Genomic DNA, 12,100 nt, shown 5'->3' on the forward strand with positions numbered 1-12,100 from the left:
ACTTTATATGGATGTTTTTTCTTAGCACTTTTAATGATAAAGGCTTTAAACATTACTCGATTCACTCTGCCTATCCGTGACGTCATCGCGCCAGCAGCAGCGCAAAGGCGCCAAGACAACAAAGCATAGCATGGCGGATGACAGAGGAGAAGCCGACGAGCGAGAAATTATCAAGCCACCATTGCGGTCCTTACAAGAAACAGGAATCTAGGAAACTTTACCTGCACTGTCCAGTATCCAGGTATTTATTTCAGTCACACTGGTTGAATTTTTGGCTAAAAGGTTACTGAATCGATTTCAAGTCACTGAATCGTTTCGGATCGTATCGTTCTAAATGAACCAATATCGTCCTTGAATCGTATCAACAACCACGAATCTTGATACAAATCGAATCGTTGTTAAAACGAATCGTTACACCCCTAGTAGTAGGTGCCAGGCACATGCGGTTTGAGTGTGTCAAGGACTGCAACGCTGCTGGGTTGTTCACCCTCAACTGTTTCCCGTGTGTATCAAGAATGGCCCAAGGACATCCAGCCAACTTGAGACAACTGTGGGACGCATTGGAGTCAACATGGGCCAGCATCCCTGTGGAACGCTTTCGACACCTTGTAGAGTCCATGCCCAGACAAAGTAGCTATAACCCTAGCATTAGAAGTTATTGGCTGCATTCATACAGGCAGCCCAATTCTGATATTTTTTCACTAATTGGTCTTTTGACCAATCACATCAGAGCTGATCAGTCAAAAGACCAACTAGTGAAAATACTAGAATTGGGCTGCCCGTCTCAACACAGCCATAGTGGCATCAGCGCTGCAAATTATTAGTATTCATAATATTTATTTAAAATCGCCAGTTGATTACAATAGCCTACCATAGCACGTTGAGCGTCATTCCATATTAAACTGCTGAACTAACAATAGTTGAGGCTAGTCTATCCTTTATGGGAAACTGTATAAATATATTGCAACACAAACTACTAGTCTGAATGAATGTCTATATATGTAATATTTATCAAAATGTTAAAAACCAAGAAAAGTAAAAAACTAAACAATTTCCGATTTATTGAATGAGTCATGCATTTAGTCTCGACATGATAAAAGGTCAGTCTCTGTACCACGTGAATGAAAAGTGAAACAGAATTAGAACGCTTCTTAAGTGTTAGTGTTTTGATACAATGTAAAGTGGACAATATTTCTTCCCCTGTACATTCTAAATGTCTTTAGTATCAAGGTCAAGGCACTCCATATCAACCATAGTTAATTTACTGGAATAAATGCTTTGCTTGGTGTGAACCAATTCCGTCTAAAACCATGTCTCTTTCAGGAAGGCACAATGTTCAGAACTTTGAAGGCAAAAATCATACATATAGAGCAGACATCATTTTCGATTTGAAACAAGTGTGATCTATACAATACATTTCTATCTGGAGCAGTCTGAACATTGTTCTGCACTGAATATACCCCTTGGCCTCAGGGCCATCTGAATGGACAAGCATTTATCTGGTGTGACACTGGACGAAGACAACAATTCTGCTTCTCCATGGTTCTGAATGGGGAGACATCAAAATCAACACCCAGGTTTGACTGACAGAACCCGCTCCAGCAAAGATAAATGCACTTTAGTTATTTATATAATCTTACAGAATAATGTTTGGGTTGGAATGAATGAAGGGAAAGGCAATGAAGTAGTATTTAGAGAAAAGTAAGCAGGAGTGTTAAACTGATAAAAGCACTTCCTGGGTACATGACCTGTACACCCTTGTCCCAACTGTTGCATTGATACAAGTTGTACCTCCCGTACATCAAGGCATCTGTTTGCTCACAGGAATGACTGCATTTTGGAGAGACAAGTTGTCCGTTTTTCTACACACAAAAGCCCCCCACCAACGACTTAGCTTTCAAACATAAGACATGAGCAGATAATAAGTTATCCAAGCATGTAGCTCTTGAAACCGCTCTCTTCAATACTGAATACATGCTTGTGTTTGAGACTGCAAAAAAAAGAAGTAATATTTTAAAAATTCACATAAATCAAGGAAGTTGACTTGTGATAGCGAGCTCATACTGTTCAAAACAAGGAGAAATAAAACAGTCCAACAGACAGAGGAATGAGAGAAACACTCCCATTATTTACATAATCTGCTCAAGGACAACCCTCTCTCTGGATTGGCCCGGAGTTATTCACAGGAATGCATCCGAGAGCCAACCAGAGGAACGTTTGAGCATTCTTTAAATATGCAACCTAAAGTTAACATAACATACAATAATAATGTGTTAATATACACATTTCGTTAGAGATTAAAGACTAACATTAGTGGAACAGCAATGTTGAGTTTTTTGCATAAATCCATTGTAATGGTTTTGTAAATTTAACCACAGGTAGCCATTTTGGTTCAACATAACTGTCATCAAGTGCATGAGGCTCATTACTACATTAATGTTCCTTCAAGTATGGTGGTTTACAGAGTGAAACTAGAAAATATCTACATGATGCATGTTGGTATGACACAGTTGGCATATTCAAATGGTAAAATGTCCTGCCCTTTCCTGATGGTTTCACATACTAGACAGACTGTTGCATGGTGCTTATTCAGTAAGGACAAGAGTCCCTAGAGAATTGAACTGTGACGATAGAGAACAGTCTCTTTTCTATTCATTGCATTTCTATCTATAACACTAAGTGCGTTACAGATGTGCTCTACTGAATGAGCCCCAGTTGTCCAAAACCCAGATTGAAATGAAACTGCACCTGCTATTAAGGATGGGAACAAAAACACATACAACCAGCAGCTTTGCTGCATGCTTGGACCCCTAATAAGAGATTAGTTGGTCCTAGTTCAATTTTCCAGTTCAAGTTTAAACATAGTTCAAAACACATAAAAACCTTGGATTAAGGAGTTGTTTTCCAGACAGATAACACTCATACACCAATGGTTGTTATAGTCCTTTTCCCCTCTCTTCGGGTTGGCTCATTCTTGATAACCACAGAACTTTCGGAGATGGCTCTCGTAGGAGTAGGTCTACATGCAAGCTTGAGCGTTAGCTGCAGGCACCGTCTTCTCATCTAACATCTACTCAATGAGACTTTCTAAAGTGCTTGTCAATGAAGATTATGTAATTATCCTATTTGTTTGACTTCAGATCGACCGCATCAACTTTGCAGATGTTTTTTATGAATTCGTTCTACTAAGCCTTCTAGAAGGAAAGACATCTCTTCCTATATCTGTAAGTGGCCCTAAGAATGGAACATCCTGTTGTTTATCTATGCTATACACACTGTTGTCATATCAGATCTGTAGACACTCACTCATGTCCCCTGTTCCTTCTCCAGGAGCCTGGTAGCTTCCTTTATCTGCTCCTGCAAGTCATAATGAGGATTGACCCTCCTGGAGGAGCCTGGACAGAGGCTGCTGAGAACTTCTACCTCCTCGTTAAGGTACATTTGTCTGTCTGTCTCTCTCTCTCTCTCTCTCTCTCTCTCTCTCTCTCTCTCAATAATAGTTGATGATGTGTCTGTTGTCAACAGGGCCAGATGAAGGCATGGCTACAATCCATCTTCAACCTCAATGAGTCAATCTATGAAAGCCCAGAGAGGCTCTCGGGGGAGGTGATGCGGAATCTAGAAATACAGGTTGAGTTCCTGCTGTCCAGCCTGGATTAAGGTTCCCAAACTGAGCTGAGGGCCCCATCACAAAATGAAGTGTTTTGCATTTAAACATTATCTGTCAATCGTAAACAAATGTTACATCATGTGTAGGGGAGAGTGGGGTAAGTTGAGCCATTTTTTACATTCAGCATTACTCTGTCAAGGGAAATATAGTATTCTTTCAAAAATATACAGTATCTGTGACGACTTCCTCCGAGGCTGCCCCTCTCCTTGTTCGGGCAGGCTTCGGCGTTTGTCGTCACCGGCCTTCTAGCCACTGCCGCTCCTTCTCATCTCATCATTCCATTTGTTTTGTCTTGTTTATTACACACACCTGGTTCATATCCCCTCATTAGTACCTGTATAAGTGTTCCCTCTGCCCCCTTGACTTTGTGTGTGATTGTTTATTGTAGAGGAGAGAGAAGCTCGGTGGAGCTCCATGTATTTTGTATCGCCGGGAATATTCCCTGTGTGCCTTGTATTTTCCAGTGCCCCTGTTTTGCGCACTGGAGTGTTTTTACTAGGGGTGTACCGATCCATCTACTACATCGATGTATCGATTTATATTCCTATGATCCAACTACATCGATCTGTGCTCGGCGAGTTGGCCTTTTGGACAACATATATCGATCTAACATCGTTTTAAAATGTAATAAATCGATTGTATCGATACTAGGGAAATAACCCATTGGATTTAAGCACGTCAGACTTTATATGGATGTTTTTTTCTTAGCACTTTTAATGATAAAGGCTTTAAACATTACTCGATTCACTCTGCCTATCCGTGACGTCATCGCGCCAGCAGCAAGCGCAAAGGCGCCAAGACAACAAAGCATAGCATGGCGGATGACAGAGGAGAAGCCGACGCGAGAAATTATCAAGCCACCATTGCGGTCCTTACAAGAAACAGGAATCTAGGAAACTTCACCTGCACTGTCCAGTATCCAGGTATTTATTTCAGTCACACTGGTTGAATTTTTGGCTAAAAGGTTACTGAATCGATTTCAAGTCACTGAATCGTTTCGGATCGTATCGTTCTAAATGAACCAATATCGTCCTTGAATCGTATCAACAACCACGAATCGTGATACAAATCGAATCGTTGTTAAAACGAATCGTTACACCTCTAGTAGTAGGTGCCAGGCACATGCGGTTTGAGTGTGTCAAGGACTGCAACGCTGCTGGGTTGTTCACCCTCAACTGTTTCCCGTGTGTATCAAGAATGGCCCAAGGACATCCAGCCAACTTGAGACAACTGTGGGACGCATTGGAGTCAACATGGGCCAGCATCCCTGTGGAACGGACACCTGAGAGTCCAGCCCAGACAAAGAGCTATAACCTAGCATTAGAGTTTGGCTGCTTCACAGGCAGCCCATTCTGATATTTTTCACTAATTGGTCTTTTGACCAATCACATCAGAGCTGATCAGTCAAAAGACCAACTAGTGAAAATACTAGAATTGGGCTGCCCGTCTCAACACAGCCATAGTGGCATCAGCGCTGCAAATTATTAGTATTCATAATATTTATTTAAATCAAATCAAATCAAATCAAATTTTATTGGTCACATGCGCCGAATACAACAAGTGCAGACATTACAGTGAAATGCTTACTTACAGCCCTTAACCAACAGTGCGTTTATTTTAAACAAAAAAGTAAGAATAAAACAACAACAAAAAAAAAAGTGTTGAGAAAAACAAAGAGCAGAAGTAAAATAAAGTGACAGTAGGGAGGCTATATATACAGGGGGTAACGGTGCAGAGTCAATGTGCGGGGGGCACCGGCTAGTTGAGGTAGTTGAGGTAATATGTACATGTGGGTAGAGTTAAAGTGACTATGCATAAATACTTAACAGAGTAGCAGCAGCGTAAAAAAGGATGGGGTGGGGGCAGTGCAAATAGTCCGGGTAGCCATGATTAGCTGTTCAGGAGTCTTATGGCTTGTGGGTAGAAGCTGTTGAGAAGTCTTTTGGACCTAGACTTGGCACTCCGGTACCGCTTGCCGTGCGGTAGCAGAGAGAACAGTCTATGACTAGGGTGGCTGGAGTCTTTGACAATTTTGAGGGCCTTCCTCTGACACCGCCTGGTATAGAGGTCTTGGATGGCAGGGAGCTTTGCCCCAGTGATGTACTGGGCCGTACGCACTACCCTCTGTAGTGCCTTGCGGTCAGAGGCCAAGCAGTTGCCATACCAGGCGGTGATGCAACCAGTCAGGATGCTCTCGATGGTGCAGCTGTAGAATTTTTTGAGGATCTGAGGACCCATGCCAAATCTTTTAGTCTCCTGAGGGGGAATAGGCTTTGTCGTGCCCTCTTCACGACTGTCTTGGTGTGCTTGGACCATGATAGTTCGTTGGTGATGTGGACACCAAGGAACTTGAAGCTCTCAACCTGTTCCACTACAGCCCCGTCGATGAGAATGGGGGCGTGCTCAGTCCTCTTTTTTTTCCTGTAGTCCACAATCATCTCCTTTGTCTTGGTCACGTTGAGGGAGAGGTTGTTGTCCTGGCACCACACGGCCAGATCTCTGACCTCCTCCATAGGCTGTCTCATCGTTGTCGGTGATCAGGCCTACCACTGTTGTGTCGTCGGCAAACTTAATGATGGTGTTGGAGTCGTGCCTGGCCATGCAGTCATGGGTGAACAGAGAGTACAGGAGGGGGACTGAGCACGCACCCTGAGGGGCCCCCGTGTTGAGGATCAGTGTGGCAGATGTGTTGTTACCTCACCCTTACCACCTGGGGGGCGGCCCGTCAGGAAGTCCAGGATCCAGTTGCAGAGGGAGGTGTTTAGTCCCAGGATCCTTAGCTTAGTGATGAGCTTAGAGGGCACTATGGTGTTGAATGCTGAGCTGTAGTCAATGAATAGCATTCTCACGTAGGTGTTCCTCTTGTCCAGGTGGGAAAGGGCAGTGTGGAGTGCGATAGAGATTGCATCATCTGTGGATCTGTTGGGGCGGTATGCAAATTGGAGTGGGTCTAGGGTTTCTGGGATTATGCTGTTGATGTGAGCCATGACCAGTCTTTCAAAGCACTTCATGGCTACAGACGTCAGTGCCACGGGTCGGTAGTCATTTAGGCAGGTTATCTTAGAGTTCTTGGGCACGGGGACTATGGTGGTCTGCTTGAAACATGTTGGTATTACAGACTCGGTCAGGGACATGTTGAAAATGTCAGTGAAGACACTTGCCAGTTGGTCAGCACATGCTCGGAGTACACGCCCTGGTAATCCGTCTGGCCCAGCGGCCTTGTGAATGTTGACTTGCTTAAAAGTCTTACTCACATCGGCTACGGAGAGCGTGATCACATAGTCGTCCGGAACAGCTGGTGGCTCTCATGCATGCTTCAGTGTTGCTTGCCTCGAAGCGAGCATAGAAGTGGTTTAGCTCGTCTGGTAGGCTTGTGTCACTGGGCAGCTCGCGGCTGTGCTTCCCTTTGTAGTCTGTAATAGTTTTCAAGCCCTGCCACATCCGACGAAGCGTCAGAGCCAGTGTAGTATGATTCAATCTTAGACCTGTATTGACTCTTTGCCTGTTTGATGGTTCGTCGGAGGTCATAGCGGGATTTCTTATAAGCTTCCGGGTTAGAGTCCCGTTCCTTGAAAGCGGCAGCTCTACCCTTTAGCTCAGTGCGGATGTTGCCTGTAATCCATGGCTTCTGGTTGGGGTATGTACGTACGGTCACTGTGGGGGACGACATCATCGATGCACTTATTGATGAAGCCAGTGACTGATGTGGTGTACTCCTCAATGCTGTCTGAAGAATCCCGGAACATGTTCCAGTCTGTGCTAGCAAAACAGTCCTGTAGCTTGGCATCTGCGTCATCTGACCACTTTTTATTAACCGAATCACTGGTGCTTCCTGCTTCAGTTTTTGCTTATAAGCAGGAATCAGGAGGATAGAGTTATGGTCAGATTTGCCAAATGGAGGGCGAGGGAGAGCTTTGTATGCGTCTCTGTGTGTGGAGTAAAGGTGGTCTAGAGTTTTTTTCCCTCTGGTTGCACATTTGACATGCTGGTAGAAATTAGGTAGAACGGATTTAAGTTTCCCTGCATTAAAGTCCCCGGCCACTAGGAGCGCTGCATCTGGATGAGCGTTTTCCTGTTGATTAATGGCCTTGTACAACTCATTCAGTGCAATCTTAATGCCAGCATTGGTTTGTGGTGGTAAATAGACAGCTATGAAAAATATAGCTGAAAACTCTCTTGGTAAATAGTGTGGTCTACAGCTTATCATAAGATACTCTACCTCAGGCGAGCAAAACCTCGAGACTTCCTTAGTATTTGATTTTGTACACCAGCTGTTGTTTACAAATATACAGAGACCGCCACCCTTTGTCTTACCGGAGCCAGCCGTTCTGTCCTGCCGATGTAGCGTGTAGCCTGCTAGCTGAATGGTATCATTGTTGTCGTTCAGCCACGACTCCGTGAAACATAAGATATTACAGTTTTTAATGTCCCGTTGGTAGGATAACCGTAATCTTAAATCGTCAATTTTATTCTCAAAAGATTGAACGTTGGCTAATAGTATTGATGGGAGAGGCAGTTTACTCGCCGCCGTCGGATCCATACAAGGCACCCGACCTACGCCCACGATATCTCCGTCTCTTCCTCAGGCGAATGACGGGGATCTGGGCCTTGCCGGGTGTCTGTAGAATATCCTTCGCGTCCGACTCGTTGAAGAAAAAGTCTTGCGGTCCAATGCGAGGTGAGTAATCGCTGTCCTGATATCCAGAAGCTCTTTTTGGTTATAAGAGACGATGGCATAAACATTATGTACAAAATAAATTACAAATAACGCGGAAAAACACACATAATAGTACAATTGGTTAGAGGGCTGTAAAACGGCAGCCATCTTCTCCGGCCAGTTGATTACAATAGCCTACCATAGCACGTTGAGCGTCATTCCATATTAAACTGCTGAACTAACAATAGTTGAGGCTAGTCTATCCTTTATGGGAAACTGTATAAATATATTGCAACACAAACTACTAGTCTGAATGAATGTCTATATATGTAATATTTATCAAAATGTTAAAAACCAAGAAAAGTAAAAAACTAAACAATTTCCGATTTATTGAATGAGTCATGCATTTAGTCTCGACATGATAAAAGGTCAGTCTCTGTACCACGTGAATGAAAAGTGAAACAGAATTAGAACGCTTCTTAAGTGTTAGTGTTTTGATACAATGTAAAGTGGACAATATTTCTTCCCCTGTACATTCTAAATGTCTTTAGTATCAAGGTCAAGGCACTCCATATCAACCATAGTTAATTTACTGGAATAAATGCTTTGCTTGGTGTGAACCAATTCCGTCTAAAACCATGTCTCTTTCAGGAAGGCACAATGTTCAGAACTTTGAAGGCAAAAATCATACATATAGAGCAGACATCATTTTCGATTTGAAACAAGTGTGATCTATACAATACATTTCTATCTGGAGCAGTCTGAACATTGTTCTGCACTGAATATACCCCCTTGGCCTCAGGGCCATCTGAATGGACAAGCATTTATCTGGTGTGACACTGGACGAAGACAACAATTCTGCTTCTCCATGGTTCTGAATGGGGAGACATCAAAATCAACACCCAGGTTTGACTGACAGAACCCGCTCCAGCAAAGATAAATGCACTTTAGTTATTTATATAATCTTACAGAATAATGTTTGGGTTGGAATGAATGAAGGGAAAGGCAATGAAGTAGTATTTAGAGAAAAGTAAGCAGGAGTGTTAAACTGATAAAAGCACTTCCTGGGTACATGACCTGTACACCCTTGTCCCAACTGTTGCATTGATACAAGTTGTACCTCCCGTACATCAAGGCATCTGTTTGCTCACAGGAATGACTGCATTTTGGAGAGACAAGTTGTCCGTTTTTCTACACACAAAAGCCCCCCACCAACGACTTAGCTTTCAAACATAAGACATGAGCAGATAATAAGTTATCCAAGCATGTAGCTCTTGAAACCGCTCTCTTCAATACTGAATACATGCTTGTGTTTGAGACTGCAAAAAAAAGAAGTAATATTTTAAAAATTCACATAAATCAAGGAAGTTGACTTGTGATAGCGAGCTCATACTGTTCAAAACAAGGAGAAATAAAACAGTCCAACAGACAGAGGAATGAGAGAAACACTCCCATTATTTACATAATCTGCTCAAGGACAACCCTCTCTCTGGATTGGCCCGAGTTATTCACAGGAATGCATCCGAGAGCCAACCAGAGGAACGTTTGAGCATTCTTTAAATATGCAACCTAAGTTAACATAACATACAATAATAATGTGTTAATATACACATTTCGTTAGAGATTAAAGACTAACATTAGTGGAACAGCAATGTTGAGTTTTTGCATAAATCCATTGTAATGGTTTTGTAAATTTAACCACAGGTAGCCATTTTGGTTCAACATAACTGTCATCAAGTGCATGAGGCTCATTACTACATTAATGTTCCTTCAAGTATGGTGGTTTACAGAGTGAAACTAGAAAATATCTACATGATGCATGTTGGTATGACACAGTCGGCATATTCAAATGGTAAAATGTCCTGCCCTTTCCTGATGGTTTCACATACTAGACAGACTGTTGCATGGTGCTTATTCAGTAAGGACAAGAGTCCCTAGAGAATTGAACTGTGACGATAGAGAACAGTCTCTTTTCTATTCATTGCATTTCTATCTATAACACTAAGTGCGTTACAGATGTGCTCTACTGAATGAGCCCCAGTTGTCCAAAACCCAGATTGAAATGAAACTGCACCTGCTATTAAGGATGGGAACAAAAACACATACAACCAGCAGCTTTGCTGCATGCTTGGACCCCTAATAAGAGATTAGTTGGTCCTAGTTCAATTTTCCAGTTCAAGTTTAAACATAGTTCAAAACACATAAAAACCTTGGATTAAGGAGTTGTTTTCCAGACAGATAACACTCATACACCAATGGTTGTTATAGTCCTTTTTCCCCTCTCTTCGGGTTGGCTCATTCTTGATAACCACAGAACTTTCGGAGATGGCTCTCGTAGGAGTAGGTCTACATGCAAGCTTGAGCGTTAGCTGCAGGCACCGTCTTCTCATCTAACATCTACTCAATGAGACTTTCTAAAGTGCTTGTCAATGAAGATTATGTAATTATCCTATTTGTTTGACTTCAGATCGACCGCATCAACTTTGCAGATGTTTTTTATGAATTCGTTCTACTAAGCCTTCTAGAAGGAAAGACATCTCTTCCTATATCTGTAAGTGGCCCTAAGAATGGAACATCCTGTTGTTTATCTATGCTATACACACTGTTGTCATATCAGATCTGTAGACACTCACTCATGTCCCCTGTTCCTTCTCCAGGAGCCTGGTAGCTTCCTTTATCTGCTCCTGCAAGTCATAATGAGGATTGACCCTCCTGGAGGAGCCTGGACAGAGGCTGCTGAGAACTTCTACCTCCTCGTTAAGGTACATTTGTCTGTCTGTCTCTCTCTCTCTCTCTCTCTCTCTCTCTCTCAATAATAGTTGATGATGTGTCTGTTGTCAACAGGGCCAGATGAAGGCATGGCTACAATCCATCTTCAACCTCAATGAGTCAATCTATGAAAGCCCAGAGAGGCTCTCGGGGGAGGTGATGCGGAATCTAGAAATACAGGTTGAGTTCCTGCTGTCCAGCCTGGATTAAGGTTCCCAAACTGAGCTGAGGGCCCCATCACAAAATAAAGTGTTTTGCATTTAAACATTATCTGTCAATCGTAAACAAATGTTACATCATGTGTAGGGGAGAGTGGGGTAAGTTGAGCCATTTTTTACATTCAGCATTACTCTGTCAAGGGAAATATAGTATTCTTTCAAAAATATACAGTATCTGTCACGACTTCCTCCGAGGCTGCCCCTCTCCTTGTTCGGGCAGGCTTCGGCGTTTGTCAGTCACCGGCCTTCTAGCCACTGCCGCTCCTCATCTCATCATTCCATTTGTTTTGTCTTGTTTATTACACACACCTGGTTCATATCCCCTCATTAGTACCTGTATAAGTGTTCCTCTGCCCCCTTGTCTTTGTGTGTGATTGTTTATGTGGAGGAGAGAGAAGCTCGGTGGAGCTCCATGTATTTTGTATCGCCGGGAATATTCCCTGTGTGCCTTGTATTTTCCAGTGCCCCTGTTTTGCACACTGGAGTGTTTTTACTAGGGTGTAACGATCCATCTACTACATCGATGTATCGATTTATATTCCTATGATCCAACTACATCGATCTGTGCTCGGCGAGTTGGCCTTTTGGACAACATATATCGATCTAACATCGTTTTAAAATGTAATAAATCGATTGTATCGATACTAGGAAATAACCCATTGGATTTAAGCACGTCAGACTTTATATGGATGTTTTTCTTAGCACTTTTAATGATAAAGGCTTTAAACATTACTCGATTCACTCTGCCTATCCGTGACGTCATCGCGCCAGCAGCAAGCGCAAAGG

At 42.8% G+C, this 12,100-nt stretch overlaps 1 protein-coding gene and 2 long non-coding RNA genes across 6 annotated transcripts in view; all 3 read left to right on the forward strand.

Annotated features, from left to right (window-relative positions):
• LOC121552205 overlaps nucleotides 1–12,100 on the forward strand; it is a 59,292-nt gene that overhangs the window by 19,770 nt on the left and 27,422 nt on the right. The gene's annotated exons all lie outside the window — the stretch shown is intronic.
• Nucleotides 2,340–3,690, forward strand: LOC121565029. Its single transcript, XR_006000342.2, has 3 exons — nucleotides 2,340–3,224; nucleotides 3,331–3,435; nucleotides 3,526–3,690. It is a non-coding gene; the product is annotated as an uncharacterized LOC121565029 (long non-coding RNA).
• LOC123487397 lies at nucleotides 9,122–11,361 on the forward strand. Of its 2 annotated transcripts, XR_006659759.1 has the most exons (3): nucleotides 9,122–10,878; nucleotides 10,985–11,089; nucleotides 11,172–11,361. It is a non-coding gene; the product is annotated as an uncharacterized LOC123487397 (long non-coding RNA). The 2 variants fall into 2 exon arrangements; XR_006659758.1 differs by having other exon boundaries at nucleotides 9,122–11,089.

The sequence above is a fragment of the Coregonus clupeaformis genome, unplaced genomic scaffold (genome assembly GCF_020615455.1).
Source record: "Coregonus clupeaformis isolate EN_2021a unplaced genomic scaffold, ASM2061545v1 scaf1699, whole genome shotgun sequence".
In the NCBI taxonomy this organism is placed as follows: domain Eukaryota; kingdom Metazoa; phylum Chordata; class Actinopteri; order Salmoniformes; family Salmonidae; genus Coregonus; species Coregonus clupeaformis.